Here is a 19,532-nt window from a genome sequence, read left to right as displayed (position 1 = left end):
TATTTGCGAAATTCGCAAATTTCCGTATGACATACTAACTTTTTTTCCTAGGCAAGCTATACCAAAAATTCTTATTGTTTTACAACCCAGTTACCCATGGGACACTCGATACCGAGTTTGATTCGATTTGAACAACTCCTTGACCATATGAAAAATACTATTTTTAAAAATTAATTATTTGAAATAATAGCAAATTTCCGTATGAAAAACTAACTTTTTTCCTAGGCAAGCTATGCCAAAATTTCTTTTTGTTTTACAATCTAGTTACCCATGGGATACTCGATACCGAGTTTGGTTCGATTTGAACAACTCCTTGACCCGATTAAAAAGACCTATTTTCAAATATACTTATTTAAAATTATTCGGAAATAATACCAAAATTCCGTATGAGATACTAACTTTTTTCCTAGGCAAGCTATACCAAAAATTCGTATTGTTTTACAACCCAGTTACCCATGGGACACTCGATACCGAGTTTGATTCGATTTGAACAACTCCTTGACCATATGAAAAATACTATATTTAAAAATTAATTATTTGAAATAATAGCAAATTTCCGTATGAAAAACTAACTTTTTTCCTAGGCAAGCTATGCCAAAATTTCTTTTTGTTTTACAATCTAGTTACCCATGGGATACTCGATACCGAGTTTGGTTCAATTTGAACAACTCCTTGACCATATGAAAAATACTATATTTAAAAATTAATTATTTGAAATAATAGCAAATTTCCGTATGAAAAACTAACTTTTTTCCTAGGCAAGCTATGCCAAAATTTCTTTTTGTTTTACAATCTAGTTACCCATGGGATACTCGATACCGAGTTTGGTTCGATTTGAACAACTCCTTGACCCGACGAAAAAGACCTATTTTCAAATATACTTATTTAAAATTATTCGGAAATAATACCAAAATTCCGTATGAGATACTAACTTTTTTCCTAGGCAAGCTATACCAAAAATTCGTATTGTTTTACAACCCAGTTACCCATGGGACACTCGATACCGAGTTTGATTCGATTTGAACAACTCCTTGACCATATGAAAAATACTATTTTTAAAAATTAATTATTTGAAATAATAGCAAATTTCCGTATGAAAAACTAACTTTTTTCCTAGGCAAGCTATGCCAAAATTTCTTTTTGTTTTACAATCTAGTTACCCATGGGATACTCGATACCGAGTTTGGTTCGATTTGAACAACTCCTTGACCATATGAAAAATACTATATTTAAAAATTAATTATTTGAAATAATAGCAAATTTCCGTATGAAAAACTAACTTTTTTCCTAGGCAAGCTATGCCAAAATTTCTTTTTGTTTTACAATCTAGTTACCCATGGGATACTCGATACCGAGTTTGGTTCAATTTGAACAACTCCTTGACCATATGAAAAATACTATATTTAAAAATTAATTATTTGAAATAATAGCAAATTTCCGTATGAAAAACTAACTTTTTTCCTAGGCAAGCTATGCCAAAATTTCTTTTTGTTTTACAATCTAGTTACCCATGGGATACTCGATACCGAGTTTGGTTCGATTTGAACAACTCCTTGACCCGACGAAAAAGACCTATTTTCAAATATACTTATTTAAAATTATTCGGAAATAATAGCAAAATTCCGTATGAAATACTAACTTTTTTCCTAGGCAAGCTATACAAAAAATTCTTTTTGCACTACAACCTACATACTACTGGTAGTCTGGGATATCAATTTGGTTCGCTTTGAACAACTCCTTGACCCGATGAAAAAGACCTATTTTTAAAATTCGTTATTTGCGAAATTCGCAAATTTCCGTATGAAATACTAACTTTTTTCCTAGGCAAGCTATACAAAAAATTCTTTTTGCACTACAACCTACATACTACTGGTAGTCTGGGATATCAATTTGGTTTGCTTTGAACAACTCCTTGACCCGATGAAAAAGACCTATTTTTAAAATTAGTTATTTGCGAAATTCGCAAATTTCCGTATGAAATACTAACTTTTTTCCTAGGCAAGCTATACAAAAAATTCTTTTTGCACTACAACCTACATACTACTGGTAGCCTGGGATATCAATTTGGTTCGCTTTGAACAACTCCTTGACCCGATGAAAAAGACCTATTTTTAAAATTCGTTATTTGCGAAATTCGCAAATTTCCGTATGAAATACTAACTTTTTTCCTAGGCAAGCTATACAAAAAATTCTTTTTGCACTACAACCTACATACTACTGGTAGCCTGGGATATCAATTTGGTTCGATTTGGACAACTCCTTGATCCGATGAAATTTCTATATTTTGAAAAATAGAATAAGCGAATAAGTCGAAATTTCCGTATGAAATACTAACTTTTTTCCTAGGAAAGCTATACCAAAAATTCTTTTTGCACTACAACCTACATACTACTGGTAGTCTGGGATATCAATTTGATTCGCTTTGAACAACTCCTTGACCCGATGAAAAAGACCTATTTTTAAAATTCGTTATTTGCGAAATTCGCAAATTTCCGTATGACATACTAACTTTTTTCCTAGGCAAGCTATACCAAAAATTCTTATTGTTTTACAACCCAGTTACCCATGGGACACTCGATACCGAGTTTGATTCGATTTGAACAACTCCTTGACCATATGAAAAATACTATTTTTAAAAATTAATTATTTGAAATAATAGCAAATTTCCGTATGAAAAACTAACTTTTTTCCTAGGCAAGCTATGCCAAAATTTCTTTTTGTTTTACAATCTAGTTACCCATGGGATACTCGATACCGAGTTTGGTTCGATTTGAACAACTCCTTGACCCGATTAAAAAGACCTATTTTCAAATATACTTATTTAAAATTATTCGGAAATAATACCAAAATTCCGTATGAGATACTAACTTTTTTCCTAGGCAAGCTATACCAAAAATTCGTATTGTTTTACAACCCAGTTACCCATGGGACACTCGATACCGAGTTTGATTCGATTTGAACAACTCCTTGACCATATGAAAAATACTATATTTAAAAATTAATTATTTGAAATAATAGCAAATTTCCGTATGAAAAACTAACTTTTTTCCTAGGCAAGCTATGCCAAAATTTCTTTTTGTTTTACAATCTAGTTACCCATGGGATACTCGATACCGAGTTTGGTTCAATTTGAACAACTCCTTGACCATATGAAAAATACTATATTTAAAAATTAATTATTTGAAATAATAGCAAATTTCCGTATGAAAAACTAACTTTTTTCCTAGGCAAGCTATGCCAAAATTTCTTTTTGTTTTACAATCTAGTTACCCATGGGATACTCGATACCGAGTTTGGTTCGATTTGAACAATTCCTTGACCCGACGAAAAAGACCTATTTTCAAATATACTTATTTAAAATTATTCGGAAATAATACCAAAATTCCGTATGAGATACTAACTTTTTTCCTAGGCAAGCTATACCAAAAATTCGTATTGTTTTACAACCCAGTTACCCATGGGACACTCGATACCGAGTTTGATTCGATTTGAACAACTCCTTGACCATATGAAAAACACTATATTTAAAAATTAATTATTTGAAATAATAGCAAATTTCCGTATGAAAAACTAACTTTTTTCCTAGGCAAGCTATGCCAAAAATTCTTTTTGTTTTACAATCTAGTTACCCATGAGACACTCAATACCGAGTTTAGTTCAATTTGAACAACTCCTTGACCCGATGAAAAAGACCTATTTTTAAAATTAATTATTCGAAATAATCGGAAATTTCCGTAAGAAACACTAAATTTTTTCCTAGGCAAGCTATACCGAAAATTCTTTTTATTTTAGACTCTAGGTACACAGGGGAAACTCCATATCAAATTTGGTTCGATTTGGACAACTCTAAGACCTAATCAAAAAGACCTATTTTTTAAATTACTAATTTGAATTAATAGCAAATTTCCGTATGAAAAACTAACTTTTTCCCTAGGCAAGCTATACCAAAAATTCTTTTTGTTTTACATTCTAGGTGCACAGCGGATGCTCCATACCGGGTTTGGTTTGATTTGGACAACTCCTTGATCCGATGAAAAACACCTATTTTCAAATATACTTATTTAAAATTATTCGGAAATAATCGCAAATTTCCGTATGAAATACTAACTTTTTTCCTAGGCAACCTATAACAAAAATTCTTTTTGTTTTACAATCTAGTTACCCATGGGATACTCGATACCAAGTTTGGTTCGATTTGGACAACTCCTTGATCCGATGAAATTTCTATATTTTGAAAAATAGAATAAGCGAATAAGTCGAAATTTCCGTATGAAATACTAACTTTTTTCCTAGGCAAGCTATACCAAAAATTCTTTTTGTTTTACAATCTAGTTACCCATGGGATACTCGATACCAGGTTTGGTTCGATTTGGACAACTCCTTGATCCGATGAAATTTCTATATTTTGAAAAATAGAATAAGCGAATAAGTCGAAATTTCCGTATGAAATACTAACTTTTTTCCTAGGAAAGCTATACCAAAAATTCTTTTTGCACTACAACCTACATACTACTGGTAGTCTGGGATATCAATTTGATTCGCTTTGAACAACTCCTTGACCCGATGAAAAAGACCTATTTTTAAAATTCGTTATTTGCGAAATTCGCAAATTTCCGTATGAAATACTAACTTTTTTCCTAGGCAAGCTATACCAAAAATTCTTTTTGCACTACAACCTACATACTACTGATAGTCTGGGATATCAATTTGGTTCGCTTTGAACAACTCCTTGACCCGACGAAAAAGACCTATTTTTAAAATTATTTATTCGAAATAATCGCAAATTTCCGTATGAAATACTAAATTTTTTCCTAGGCAAGCTATACCAAAAATACTTTTTGCACTACAACCTACATACTACTGGTAGTCTGGGATATCAATTTGGTTCGCTTTGAACAACTCCTTGACCCGATGAAAAAGACCTATTTTTAAAATTCGTTATTTGCGAAATTCGCAAATTTCCGTATGAAATACTAACTTTTTTCCTAGGCAAGCTATACAAAAAATTCTTTTTGCACTACAACCTACATACTACTGGTAGCCTGGGATATCAATTTGGTTCGCTTTGAACAACTCCTTGACCCGATGAAAAAGACCTATTTTTAAAATTCGTTATTTGCGAAATTCGCAAATTTCCGTATGAAATACTAACTTTTTTCCTAGGCAAGCTATACAAAAAATTCTTTTTGCACTACAACCTACATACTACTGGTAGTCTGGGATATCAATTTGGTTCGCATTGAACAACTCCTTGACCCGACGAAAAAGACCTATTTTTAAAATTCGTTATTTGCGAAATTCGCAAATTTCCGTGTGAAAAACTAACTTTTTTGCTAGGCAAGCTATGCCAAAAATTCTTTTTGTTTTACAATCTAGTTACCCATGGTATACTTGATACCGAGTTTGGTTCGATTTGAACAACTCCTTGACCCGACGAAAAAGACCTATTTTCAAATATACTTATTTAAAATTATTCGGAAATAATAGCAAAATTCCGTATGAGATACTAACTTTTTTCCTAGGCAAGCTATACCAAAAAATCTTTTTGCACTACAACCTACATACTACTAGTAGTCTGGGATATCAATTTGGTTCGCATTGAACAACTCCTTGACCCGACGAAAAAGACCTATTTTTAAAATTCGTTATTTGCGAAATTCGCAAATTTCCGTGTGAAAAACTAACTTTTTTGCTAGGCAAGCTATGCCAAAAATTCTTTTTGTTTTACAATCTAGTTACCCATGGTATACTTGATACCGAGTTTGGTTCGATTTGAACAACTCCTTGACCCGACGAAAAAGACCTATTTTCAAATATACTTATTTAAAATTATTCGGAAATAATAGCAAAATTCCGTATGAGATACTAACTTTTTTCCTAGGCAAGCTATACCAAAAAATCTTTTTGCACTACAACCTACATACTACTAGTAGTCTGGGATATCAATTTGGTTCGCTTTGAACAACTCCTTGACCCGATGAAAAAGACCTATTTTTAAAATTCGTTATTTGCGAAATTCGCAAATTTCCGTATGAAATACTAACTTTTTTCCTAGGCAAGCTATACAAAAAATTCTTTTTGCACTACAACCTACATACTACTGGTAGCCTGGGATATCAATTTGGTTCGCTTTGAACAACTCCTTGACCCGATGAAAAAGACCTATTTTTAAAATTCGTTATTTGCGAAATTCGCAAATTTCCGTATGAAATACTAACTTTTTTCCTAGGCATGCTATACAAAAAATTCTTTTTGCACTACAACCTACATACTACTGGTAGCCTGGGATATCAATTTGGTTCGCTTTGAACAACTCCTTGACCCGATGAAAAAGACCTATTTTTAAAATTCGTTATTTGCGAAATTCGCAAATTTCCGTATGAAATACTAACTTTTTTCCTAGGCAAGATATACAAAAAATTCTTTTTGCACTACAACCTACATACTACTGGTAGCCTGGGATATCAATTTGGTTCGCTTTGAACAACTCCTTGACCCGATGAAAAAGACCTATTTTTAAAATTCGTTATTTGCGAAATTCGCAAATTTCCGTGTGAAAAACTAACTTTTTTCATAGGCAAGCTATACCAAAAATTCTTTCTGTTTGACAATCTAGTTACCCATGGGATACTTGATAACAAGTTTGGTTCACTTTGAACAACTCCTTGACCCGATGAAAAAGACCCATTTTCAAATATACTTATTTAAAATTATTGCGAAATAATAGCAAATTTCCGTATGAGATAATAACTTTTTTCCTAGGCAAGCTATACAAAAAAGTCTTTTTGTTTTCCAATCTAGTTACCCATGGGATACTCGATACCGAGTTTGGTTCGATTTGGACAACTCCTTGATCCGATGAAATTTCTATATTTTGAAAAATAGAATAAGAGAATAAGTGGAAATTTCCGTATGAAATACTAACTTTTTTCCTAGGAAAGCTATACCAAAAATTCTTTCTGTTTGACAATCTAGTTACCCATGGGATACTTGATAACAAGTTTGGTTCACTTTGAACAACTCCTTGACCCGATGAAAAAGACCCATTTTCAAATATACTTATTTAAAATTATTGCGAAATAATAGCAAATTTCCGTATGAGATAATAACTTTTTTCCTAGGCAAGCTATACAAAAAATTCTTTTTGTTTTACAATCTAGTTACCCACGGGATACTCGATGCCGAGTTTGGTTCGATTTGGTCAACTCCTTGACCCGACGAAAAAGATCTTTTTTAAAAATTAATTATTCGAAATAATTGCAAATTTCCATATGAATAACTAACTTTTTTCCTAGGCAAGCTATACCAAAAATTTTTTTTGTTTTACAATTTAGTTACCCTCGGGATACTCGATGCCGAGTTTGGTTCGATTTGGACAACTCCTTGACCCGACGAAAAAGACCTATTTTTAAAATTATTTATTCGAAATAATCGCAAATTTCCGTATGAAAAACTAACTTTTTTCCTAGGCAAGCTATACCAAAAATTCTTTTTGTTTTAGACTCTATATACACTGGTGATGCTCCATACCAAGTTTGGTTCGATTTGGACAACTCCTTGACCCGACGAAAAAGACCTATTTTTAAAATTAATTATTCGAAATAATCGCAAATTTCCGTATGAAAAACTAACTTTTTTCCTAGGCAAGCTATACCAAAAATTCTTTTTGTTTTAGACTCTATATACACTGGTGATGCTCCATACCAAGTTTGGTTCGATTTGGACAACTCCTTGACCCGACGAAAAAGACCTATTTTTAAAATTAATTATTCGAAATAATCGCAAATTTCCGTATGAAAAACTAACTTTTTTCCTAGGCAAGCTATACCAAAAATTCTTTTTGTTTTAGACTCTATATACACTGGTGATGCTCCATACCAAGTTTGGTTTGATTTGGACAACTCCTTGACCCGATAAAATTTAACTAATTTTTAGAATAAGCGAAAAAAATGAGATTGAAAACACAGCTAATTTTTAGTGGCTTGTTGGTAATCTAGGGTTTCCCCTGCAAGCAACTAAAAAAAAGCCATGTGTTGGATGATTATAAATTTATAAATGCATACATCATAAAGGAGAAAGAGAAAAAAAAAGAGCGAAACAAAGTCAATTAATGACTCGAATTGATCAAATTAAGTAAACTAAGCAATTGATGAAATAAACAAACTATACAAAGTTCAAAGCATGAAAATCATCAAACAAATCAAAACATCGGAAAACAATTCAAAATTTCAGAATCATAAAATCATCATTGGCGAATTTCCTGTAATTAGGCAGTAATCTTTGCCCCCAACATGTAAGGTGTGTTCGCCTCTTTGGAGCCTTCTTTATCTTCAATTTCGTCGGCGCACAAGCTAATTCCTTGGTTCGCCCAATCTTCACAACCTTCATGCTGCCAAACTTTCCTTCTTCTACGGCTCGAATTGCTTTCTTGCAATGGCCTACACCGAGAAAGTTGACCCAGCCATTGTACACTGGGTTTTTCTTCTGATTGGGTCGAAGTTTGCCAAGTGCAACGCTTTCAACGCCAAAAAACAATTGCTTAACATGCCCCATCACCTCTTCAACTGGGATTCCATTGGCATCGAACCCAACAAACTTGAAGGACAAGGGCAGCAAATCCTCGACCTTCCGTTTGGGTGGCCTGTAAAACGATCGATTGTACTGATCTGCCTCTCGATCTGCTTTGATCTTCAAGCAATGCTCTTTCTTCGCCTTCTTCGCCTCTCCACCTGGGACCGCAATTTCACTAACACAAACGCCTTCGCCAAGAATATCATCATCATCGAAATGCTCCGACATCATAAATCTGAAATAGTCGGTCATATAATGACGAAACTAGCTTTAAAACCCGTTATATCGAACAGCGCGGACCCTGCGGTCACTCATCTGCAGCCATTGTCTCTCTGCAGCCACTGGCTCTGCTCTCTGCTGCAGTCACTCTACTATTGGAACTAATTCGACCCACCGTTCCTTCCCTCTTTGCCGTACATCGACCCATTGGAACTAATTCGATCGTTCCGTCTTTGCCGTACATCGACCTTTTGGAACTAATTAAATTGTTTCCGGCTTACTGTGTGAGCTTTTGGAACTTTCGTATACGTTGCGCAATTTCAAATGCTCTATTCATGACCATTCAGTGAGCGGATGCAGGTGATCTGGTCTCCACCTGTGTTGACTCACAATTAGCATGTCACGTTACCGTGAGGCAACACACGAAACGAAATTTTCATACCCTGCTTTACGGTGAACAACTATGAAGTGAGCATTTCAAAACTTGAAATTTAAAAAGTATATCATTGGAGAGCTGGTTTCATATAGAATCTAACTAAGTAAGCGGGATTTCGAAAATCGAACGGGAACACATAAAAAAAAAGGTTTGCGGGTGGGTGCCCTGGTGCCCTTGGACAGCGGTGCCCTGGTATGCCTCCGAAAAAGGCTTATATCTCAAAAACTACTGAACCAAATTTAAAAAATGAATATGTTTCGGAATCAGCATGAACTGGGGCTTCAACCTGGTGTAAAAAAATGTTCAAAAAACAAAGGAATCAAAACTCGATTTTTGCCATTCTGGCTGAATTTGGCTCATTTTGAGTGAAACTTGGGAAATCGAAAAATTGAGCCATGAAACTGTAGCTAAACTTTTTGATCCTTATATATTCGTAAAGAGTATTAAATGAGCAAGAAAATGATATAACATACTTGTAAAATCGATTTGTGACAAAAGAGTTATTAAAGTAAACAACTTTGAAAATTTGAAAATTTCGCAAAAATCGACCCTGATTTCGGCCTCTATATTGCTCTCGCATTCTCTTGTTTGGCATTACTTTAAAAAACAAATTATTTGGTCATTGGAACCGTAAACTCTAGTTTATTATGATACCAAAAACTTGTATGTTATTTGCTTTTAATTGGGAAAATTAAGTCGAAGTTCGACAAAAATAGCTAATTTTTGCCCCTAAATCAACAGTTTTTTGGATTTTTCGGTTAGAAATAAAACAAATCGGAAATACTTCTGTATGTTTTCAAAAAGTACAATATCACAGCAACAAAATGGGCTATTATATATTTTCTAACTCCTCTTTGTCAAAAAGTTATTATGAAACCTTTTTAAAGCAATTTGACATTTTCTTCTTTTACTCAGAGATATCTTTGAAATTTTGTATAAAAATCGAAAGATTGCTAACTACTACTACACAATCTCAGTAGCTACTCTATCACGGCAATAAAATAGAATAATTTAGAGTTTCTATCTCGGCTTCTTCAAAAAGTTATTAACAAAAGTTTTTCAAGAAGGTTGACATTTTCTTCATTTACCTCGAGACATTTTTGAAATTTTTTATTAAAATCAAAATATAGCTAACTATTACTACAGATATTCAAAAAGTGCAATAGCACGGCAAATAAATGGGCCAATGTAGGGTTTGTAACTCGGCTTTTTCAAAAAGTTATTAACAAACGTTTTTCAAGAAGCTGGACATTTTCTTCATTTACCCCGAGAGATTTTCAAAATTTTGTATACAAATCAAATTTTTGCTAATTACTACTACACATATTCAAAAGCTACTCTATTAGGGCAATAAAATGGGTCAATGAAGTGTTTTTAACTTGTCTTCTTCAAAAAGTTATTAACAAACGTTTTTCAAGAAGTTCGAAATTTTCTTCACCTAATTAGAGAGTTCGTTGAAATTTTGTATACAAATTGAGATATTGCTAACTACTACTGAGCAAAATCAAAAACTACATTATCACAGCAATTAATTGACACCAAAAAGAGCACAATTGGACTAAAATTGACGATTTCGTATCCAAAACAATGTTCGGTGATCGAAAAAGTTAAGCCTCATCGAGCCCGGATAATTTTTTGGAAGTAATTGAAAACTTGTCCAAAATGGTTTGCTCAGTCCATTTTTTTTAATTCATCCCCAATTATGGCTAAATTGGAGACTGCACATCAAAAATGAGCACAATTGGACTAAAATTGACAATTTGGTCACCAAAACAATGTTCGGTGATAGAAAAAATTCAGATACTTTTTTGGAACTAGGTAAAAACTTGTCCAAATTCGTTCGGTCAGTCCAAATTTTCAATTTTATCACCAATTGTGGCTAAAGTGGAGCATACCCACCAAAAATGAGCACAATTGGACTAAAATTAACGATTTCGTGTGCAAAACAATGTTCGGTGATCGAAAAAGTTAAGCCTCATCGAGCCCGGATAATTTTTTGGAAGTAATTGAAAACTTGTCCAAAATGGTTTGCTCAGTCCATTTTTTTTAATTCATCCCCAATTATGGCTAAATTGGAGACTGCACATCAAAAATGAGCACAATTGGACTAAAATTGACAATTTGGTCACCAAAACAATGTTCGGTGATAGAAAAAATTCAGATACTTTTTTGGAACTAGGTAAAAACTTGTCCAAATTCGTTCGGTCAGTCCGAATTTTTAATTTTATCACCAATTGTGGCTAAAGTGGAGCATACCCACCAAAAATGAGCACAATTGGACTAAAATTAACGATTTCGTGTGCAAAACAATGTTCGGTGATCGAAAAAGTTAAGCCTCATCGAGCGCGGATACTTTTTTGGAAGTAATTGAAAACTTGTCCAAAATGGTTTGCTCAGTCCATTTTTTTTAATTCATCCCCAACTATGGCTAAATTGGAGACTGCACACCAAAAATGAGCACAATTGGACTAAAATTGACAATTTGGTCACCAAAACAATGTTCGGTGATAGAAAAAATTCAGATACTTTTTTGGAACTAGGTAAAAACTTGTCCAAATTCGTTCGGTCAGTCCAAATTTTCAATTTTATCACCAATTGTGGCTAAAGTGGAGCATACCCACCAAAAATGAGCACAATTGGACTAAAATTAACGATTTCGTGTGCAAAACAATGTTCGGTGATCGAAAAAGTTAAGCCTCATCGAGCCCGGATAATTTTTTGGAAGTAATTGAAAACTTGTCCAAAATGGTTTGCTCAGTCCATTTTTTTTAATTCATCCCCAATTATGGCTAAATTGGAGACTGCACATCAAAAATGAGCACAATTGGACTAAAATTGACAATTTGGTCACCAAAACAATGTTCGGTGATAGAAAAAATTCAGATACTTTTTTGGAACTAGGTAAAAACTTGTCCAAATTCGTTCGGTCAGTCCAAATTTTCAAATTTATCACCAATTGTGGCTAAAGTGGAGCATACCCACCAAAAATGAGCACAATTGGACTAAAATTAACGATTTCGTGTGCAAAACAATGTTCGGTGATCGAAAAAGTTAAGCCTCATCGAGCCCGGATAATTTTTTGGAAGTAATTGAAAACTTGTCCAAAATGGTTTGCTCAGTCCATTTTTTTTAATTCATCCCCAATTATGGCTAAATTGGAGACTGCACATCAAAAATGAGCACAATTGGACTAAAATTGACAATTTGGTCACCAAAACAATGTTCGGTGATAGAAAAAATTCAGATACTTTTTTGGAACTAGGTAAAAACTTGTCCAAATTCGTTCGGTCAGTCCGAATTTTTAATTTTATCACCAATTGTGGCTAAAGTGGAGCATACCCACCAAAAATGAGCACAATTGGACTAAAATTAACGATTTCGTGTGCAAAACAATGTTCGGTGATCGAAAAAGTTAAGCCTCATCGAGCGCGGATACTTTTTTGGAAGTAATTGAAAACTTGTCCAAAATGGTTTGCTCAGTCCATTTTTTTTAATTCATCCCCAACTATGGCTAAATTGGAGACTGCACACCAAAAATAAGCACAATTGGACTAAAATTGACAATTTGGTCACCAAAACAATGTTCGGTGATAGAAAAAATTCAGTTACTTTTTTGGAACTAGGTAAAAACTTGTCCAAATTCGTTCGGTCAGTCCAAATTTTTAATTGTATCACCAATTGTGGCTAAAGTGGTGCATACCCACCAAAAATGAGCACAATTGGACTAAAATTAACGATTTCGTGTGCAAAACAATGTTCGGTGATCGAAAAAGTTAAGCCTCATCGAGCGCGGATACTTTTTTGGAAGTAATTGAAAACTTGTCCAAAATGGTTTGCTCAGTCCATTTTTTTTAATTCATCCCCAATTATGGCTAAATTGGAGACTGCACATCAAAAATGAGCACAATTGGACTAAAATTGACAATTTGGTCACCAAAACAATGTTCGGTGATAGAAAAAATTCAGATACTTTTTTGGAACTAGGTAAAAACTTGTCCAAATTCGTTCGGTCAGTCCGAATTTTTAATTTTATCACCAATTGTGGCTAAAGTGGAGCATACCCACCAAAAATGAGCACAATTGGACTAAAATTAACGATTTCGTGTGCAAAACAATGTTCGGTGATCGAAAAAGTTAAGCCTCATCGAGCGCGGATACTTTTTTGGAAGTAATTGAAAACTTGTCCAAAATGGTTTGCTCAGTCCATTTTTTTTAATTCATCCCCAACTATGGCTAAATTGGAGACTGCACACCAAAAATAAGCACAATTGGACTAAAATTGACAATTTGGTCACCAAAACAATGTTCGGTGATAGAAAAAATTCAGTTACTTTTTTGGAACTAGGTAAAAACTTGTCCAAATTCGTTCGGTCAGTCCAAATTTTTAATTTTATCACCAATTGTGGCTAAAGTGGTGCATACCCACCAAAAATGAGCACAATTGGACTAAAATTAACGATTTCGTGTGCAAAACAATGTTCGGTGATCGAAAAAGTTAAGCCTCATCGAGCGCGGATACTTTTTTGGAAGTAATTGAAAACTTGTCCAAAATGGTTTGCTCAGTCCATTTTTTTTAATTCATCCCCAATTCTGGCTAAATTGGAGACTGCACACCAAAAATGAGCACAATTGGACTAAAATTGAAAATTTGATCACCAAAACAATGTTCGGTGATAGAAAAAATTCAGATACTTTTTTGGAACTAGGTAAAAACTTGTCCAAATTAGTTCTGTCAGTCCGAAACTTTAATTTTATCACCAATTGTGGCTAAAGTGGAGCATACCCACCAAAAATGAGCACAATTGGACTAAAATTGACGATTTCGTGTGCAAAACAATGTTCGGTGATCGAAAAAGTTAAGCCTCATCGAGCGCGGATACTTTTTTGGAAGTAATTGAAAATTTGTCCAAAATGGTTTGCTAAGTCCTATTTTGTGATAGCCCACTAATAGAAAATTAAAGAAAACTCGAACTTCATGTGAAGTTTGTCTTTTTCTGCAATTGTTTATTAGTCCACTTTAAATTACACTCTAGAAATAAAAAGGGTGTAAAAGTGTAAAAGTAATTGATTATTTTCATAAGGGTGGAAAAAAGGGTGTAATCTTTTATCATTCCACCCTTAATTACACTCTTTCTAGAGTGTAAAAATAAGAGTGTAAAAATAATTGATTCTTTTAATAAGGGTGGAAAAAAGGGTGTAATCTTTTATCATTCCACCCTTAATTACACTCTTTCTAAGAGTGTAAAAAGAGTGTACAAAAAAGTGTAATAACAGTGTAATTTCTTCAAATTCCACTCTTACACTCTTTTCCCCGGTAAATAAGAGTGGAAAATGGATTACACCCTAATCCCCGCTAATTAGGGGTGAAATAGGGGTGAAACCTCCTCCCAATTGGACTTTCGAGCATGCAGAGTATTGAGACTCTCTACAGTGGTATCATTTATAGCTGTTGGCTACATTCAGTTCAAACTGTCTCACTAGCGAGCAGGAAACTTAACAGACTTAATTAGGCTTCCATTAAAGCCTCAATCGATTTGACTTTACTGAACTCCTCCTAAATATATATAAAAAAACTTCATTCAAGCATACAAAGTTGAGCGGAGGGCAAGATTTTGGAGTCTTTCAAGTGACTTTCCCCATGAATTATAGCCCCTCCAACGAAAAATTAGTCCATTATTATGGCATGCTCACGTTATTCTATACGTAAGATGATCACTAAAAAAACCAAATGGATTTATCAATGGTAGGCTAAGATCAATATAATTCTTAATTTCATTTTTGCCTTTTGCAATGATTATAGCACTATACCTGATGCGCTTTTTGCCATCTTGTTATTTGACGTCAACGGATGTTAAATTTTAACTGCATGGAAACTATTTTCCGTTTGTTGCATCAAAATTAAATTCTTGAAAGCTGAAATTTTTCTTAATTACATTTTTGGTTGAAAGTAATTCCCGCTTATATGCCGGGAAAGGGGTAACATCCGGTGAAAGAACGCACCTCTGGACGTCATATTTCTCCACCGGGTAGCTCTTCGTCTCTTCATTGCGGCATTCAATCTGCTCGCTATTTCGCTCACTACCGCCATACAACCACAGCAGCAGCAAAATGTGACTATGCACAGCAGGGCTATACTGGGCGCGTGATGGGCAAGGCCAGCACCAAAAGCAGGAGCAGTTTTGTTGCTCACAACCAGCGATTCTTCAAGCATCCTTTAATGCAGGGATTTCAACTTTCAACGTCAAACAGTGCTTAATATTGCAATAAAAAATTATGTAGGGTTTTTAAAAGTTGATTAAAAAACGCAAGCGCTGATAAGAACTTATACTTATCAGACAAACGATTAGAATTATATAGATTATATAATAAATTTGAATTTCATTTCGTTAACTAATACATAAATACATTTTTAACTAATCAACCTTGATAACTTTGTATCGATTAAAATTAATTGTATTCGTCAATCTTGAAACTTATCAATAACTGGGTGACTTTTAAAACCCTAGCTCCTGTCAGTTGTTTCAATTAAATTTGAAATGCAACACTCTTTGCTCTCGCTGAATTTTTTAACGGTATGAACAAAATGGTAATTCTTATCGAGATCAATTTTGTTACTTCACAACTCATCAACTTACGCATATATACGAGAAAGGAAATACTTACGCATGCTCATTGAAATTACGTTATTTATTTATTTATTGTTACCTTACAGGGCGCAAGCGTGGTTCTGTAAAATAAGATGATACGCATTTGTGAAAACATCATTTTACCCAAACATCAACCTAGTTGAAATTTCCACAAACAAATTTAATAAAATTTCACTGTCTGCCGCTGAATGTAAACATTTCTCAGCGGATAAACCCGGGTCGATGTCCCCCCTAAATTCCTCTCATTTTGTTGTAAGAGTGAGGGGGGGGGGGGGGGGGTTGTCTATGGGGGGTAAATTGATGTAAGAGTGTGGGCGTAATTTGTTCAGAGTGGGTAAAATGATGTAAGAGCTGGGCTGCAATGGGAGGACTTTTGAGGAATTACCCCCCCCCTGACTAAAATTGCCATGTAAGAGTGGGCTGCAATGGGATAATTTTGAGGAAATACCCCCATTGATTAAAATTACCATGTAAGAATGGGTTGCAATGCGAGGACTTTTCAGGAATTACCTCCCCTCCTGAATAAAATCGCCATGTAAGAGTGGGCTGCAATGGGAGGACTTTTCAGGAATTACCCCCTGACTAAAATTGTCATGTAAGAGTGGGCTGCAATGAGAGGACTTTTAAGGAATTACCCCCTGACTAAAATTGCCATGTAGGATTGGGCTGCAATGGGAGATTTTTGAGGAAATACCCCCATTGACGAAAATTGCCATGTAAGAGTGCACTCCAATGGGCCGCAATGCGAGCACTTTTCAGGCATTACCTCCCCCCGACTAAAATTGCCATGTTAGAGTGGCCTGCAGTGGGAGGACTTGTCAGGAAATCCCCCCCACCCTGACTAAAATTGCCATGTAAGAGTGGGCTGCAATGGAGTGCAATGGGAGGACTTTTCAGGAATTACCCCCATCACTAAAATTGCCCTGTAACGGTGGGCTGCAATGGTTCCAATGAACTGGAATGGGAGAATTTCTTTTCAGGAATTAAACCCCCACTGACTAAAATTGCCACGTAAGAGTGGTCTGCAATGGGAGTTCCTTTTCATGAATTACCCCCCCCCCCCAATAAAATTGCCATGTATGAGTGGGCTGCAATGGGCTGCAATGGGAGGACTTTTCAGGAATTACCCCCTGACTAAAATTGTTATGTAGGAGTGGGAGGTAATGGACTGCAATGGGAGGACTTTCCAGGAATTAAAGAATTAACCCCCTGACTAAAATTGCCATGTAAGAGTGGGCTGCAATAGGAGGACTTTTCAGGTTTCCCCTGATTAAAATTGCCGTGTAAGAGTGGGCTGCAATGGGCTGCAATGGGAGGTTTTTCCAGGAACTAACCCCCTGACTAAAACTAGCAAGTAAGAGTGCGCTGTAACGGGCTGCATTGGAAGGACTTTTGAGGAATTACCCCTGACTAAATTTGCCATGTAAGAGTGCGCTGCAATGGGAGGACTTTTCAGGAATTACATCACCCGACTAAAATTGCTATATAAGAGTGGGCTGTAATGGACTGCAATGGGAGGGATGTTCAGGAATTACCCCCCCCCCCCCGACAAAAGTTGCCATGTAAGAGTTGGGCTGCAATGGGAGGACTTTTGAGGAATTACCCCCCCCCCCCCTGACTAAAATTGCCATGTAAGAGTGGGCTGCAATGGGATAATTTTGAGGAAATACCCCCATTGACTAAAATTACCATGTAAGAATGGGCTGCAATGCGAGGACTTTTCAGGAATTACCTCCCCTCCTGAATAAAATCGCCATGTAAGAGTGGGCTGCAATGGGAGGACTTTTCAGGAATTACCTCCTGACTAAAATTGTCATGTAAGAGTGGGCTGCAATGAGAGGACTTTTAAGGAATTACCCCCTGACTAAAATTGCCATGTAGGATTGGGCTGCAATGGGAGATTTTTGAGGAAATACCCCCATTGACGAAAATTGCCATGTAAGAGTGCACTCCAATGGGCCGCAATGCGAGCACTTTTCAGGCATTACCTCCCCCCGACTAAAACTGCCATGTTAGAGTGGCCTGCAGTGGGAGGACTTGTCAGGAAATCCCCCCACCCTGACTAAAATTGCCATGTAAGAGTGGGCTGCAATGGAGTGCAATGGGAAGACTTTTCAGGAATTACCCCCATCACTAAAATTGCCCTGTAACGGTGGGCTGCAATGGTTCCAATGAACTGGAATGGGAGAATTTCTTTTCAGGAATTAAACCCCCACTGACTAAAATTGCCACGTAAGAGTGGTCTGCAATGGGAGTTCCTTTTCATGAATTACCCCCCCCCCCCCCCGAATAAAATTGCCATGTATGAGTGGGCTGCAATGGGCTGCAATGGGAGGACTTTTCAGGAATTATCCCCTGACTAAAATTGTTATGTAAGAGTGGGAGGTAATGGAATGCAATGGGAGGACTTTCCAGGAATTAAAGAATTAACCCCCTGACTAAAATTGCCATGTAAGAGTGGGCTGCAATAGGAGGACTTTTCAGGTTTCCCCTGATTAAAATTGCCATGTAAGAGTGGGCTGCAATGGGCTGCAATGGGAGGTTTTTCCAGGAACTAACCCCCTGACTAAAACTAGCAAGTAAGAGTGCGCTGTAACGGGCTGCATTGGAAGGACTTTTGAGGAATTACCCCTGACTAAATTTGCCATGTAAGAGTGCGCTGCAATGGGAGGACTTTTCAGGAATTACATCACCCGACTAAAATTGCTATATAAGAGTGGGCTGTAATGGACTGCAATGGGAGGGATGTTCAGGAATTACCCCCCCCCCCCGACAAAAATTGCCATGTAAGAGTGGGCTGCAATGGGCTGCAAAGGTAGTGCTTTTGCGGATTTTTTTTCAAACTCTCCAAGTATTGAAAAGAAATTGAACTTCATTAAAATCGATTGTTAGCAACTTTTAAAGACCAGTTAAAAATCTATGACGGCTCATTTTAATGCTGTGATAAGATTCTAATTGAATTAGTGTAGAAATATTTGCCAATATTCACATTTATCAATAAAAAAGTTCAAAAAAACTGTTTTGAAAAATAGTGAAGAAAAACGTCGAACTACATGAAAAACGACTGTTAATAACTTTTTTGAAAAAACAAGTTAAGAAGTCTATGATAGCTCATTTTAATGCCGCTGTAACTTACTAAAATAATTAGAGTCGAAATAATGGCCAAAATTCTCATTTTCAAACAAAACTTTCACAAAACTGTCGAATGAGTGAAGAAAAGTCGAACTCCATGAAAAACGATTTTTAATAACTTTTTTTAAAAAGACCGGTTAAAAAATCTAGGATAGCTCATTTTGATGCTGTGATAAGGTATTGATTGATTTAGTGTAGAAATATTTGCCAATGGTCACATTTATAAATAAAATAAATTTTCAATAAATTAAATTAAAAAAAACTGTCGAATGAGTGAAGAAAAGTCGAACTCCATGAAAAACGATTGTTAATAACTTTTTTTTAAAAAAGACCGGTTAAAAAATCTATGATAGCTCATTTTAATGCCGTGCTAACGTACTAATTGAATTGGTGCTGAATGGAATGCCAATATGCTCATGTATATACAAAATTTTCAAAAAAATATCGAATTAGTTTTAAAAAGTCGACTTGTATCAAAAACATTTGTTAGTTTTTTTAAAAAGAAAAATTAGAAAGTGTATGATAGC

At 35.3% G+C, this 19,532-nt stretch overlaps 1 long non-coding RNA gene across 1 annotated transcript in view; it reads right to left on the bottom strand.

Annotated features, from left to right (window-relative positions):
- Positions 1 to 15,432, bottom strand: part of LOC142335142 (uncharacterized) — a 56,803-nt gene extending 41,371 nt beyond the window's left edge. The window contains exon 1 of the long non-coding RNA XR_012758851.1: positions 15,227 to 15,432. This is a non-coding gene — a long non-coding RNA (uncharacterized LOC142335142). The remainder of the gene's footprint in view (positions 1 to 15,226) is intronic.
- Between the last annotated feature and the right edge of the window lie 4,100 nt (positions 15,433 to 19,532).

This window comes from Convolutriloba macropyga, chromosome 2, assembly GCF_964194025.1.
Source record: "Convolutriloba macropyga chromosome 2, txConMacr16.3, whole genome shotgun sequence".
Taxonomy (NCBI): domain Eukaryota; kingdom Metazoa; phylum Xenacoelomorpha; order Acoela; family Convolutidae; genus Convolutriloba; species Convolutriloba macropyga.
Note: the sequence above shows the minus strand (reverse complement) of the source record. Positions and strands in the feature narration are given on the sequence as shown.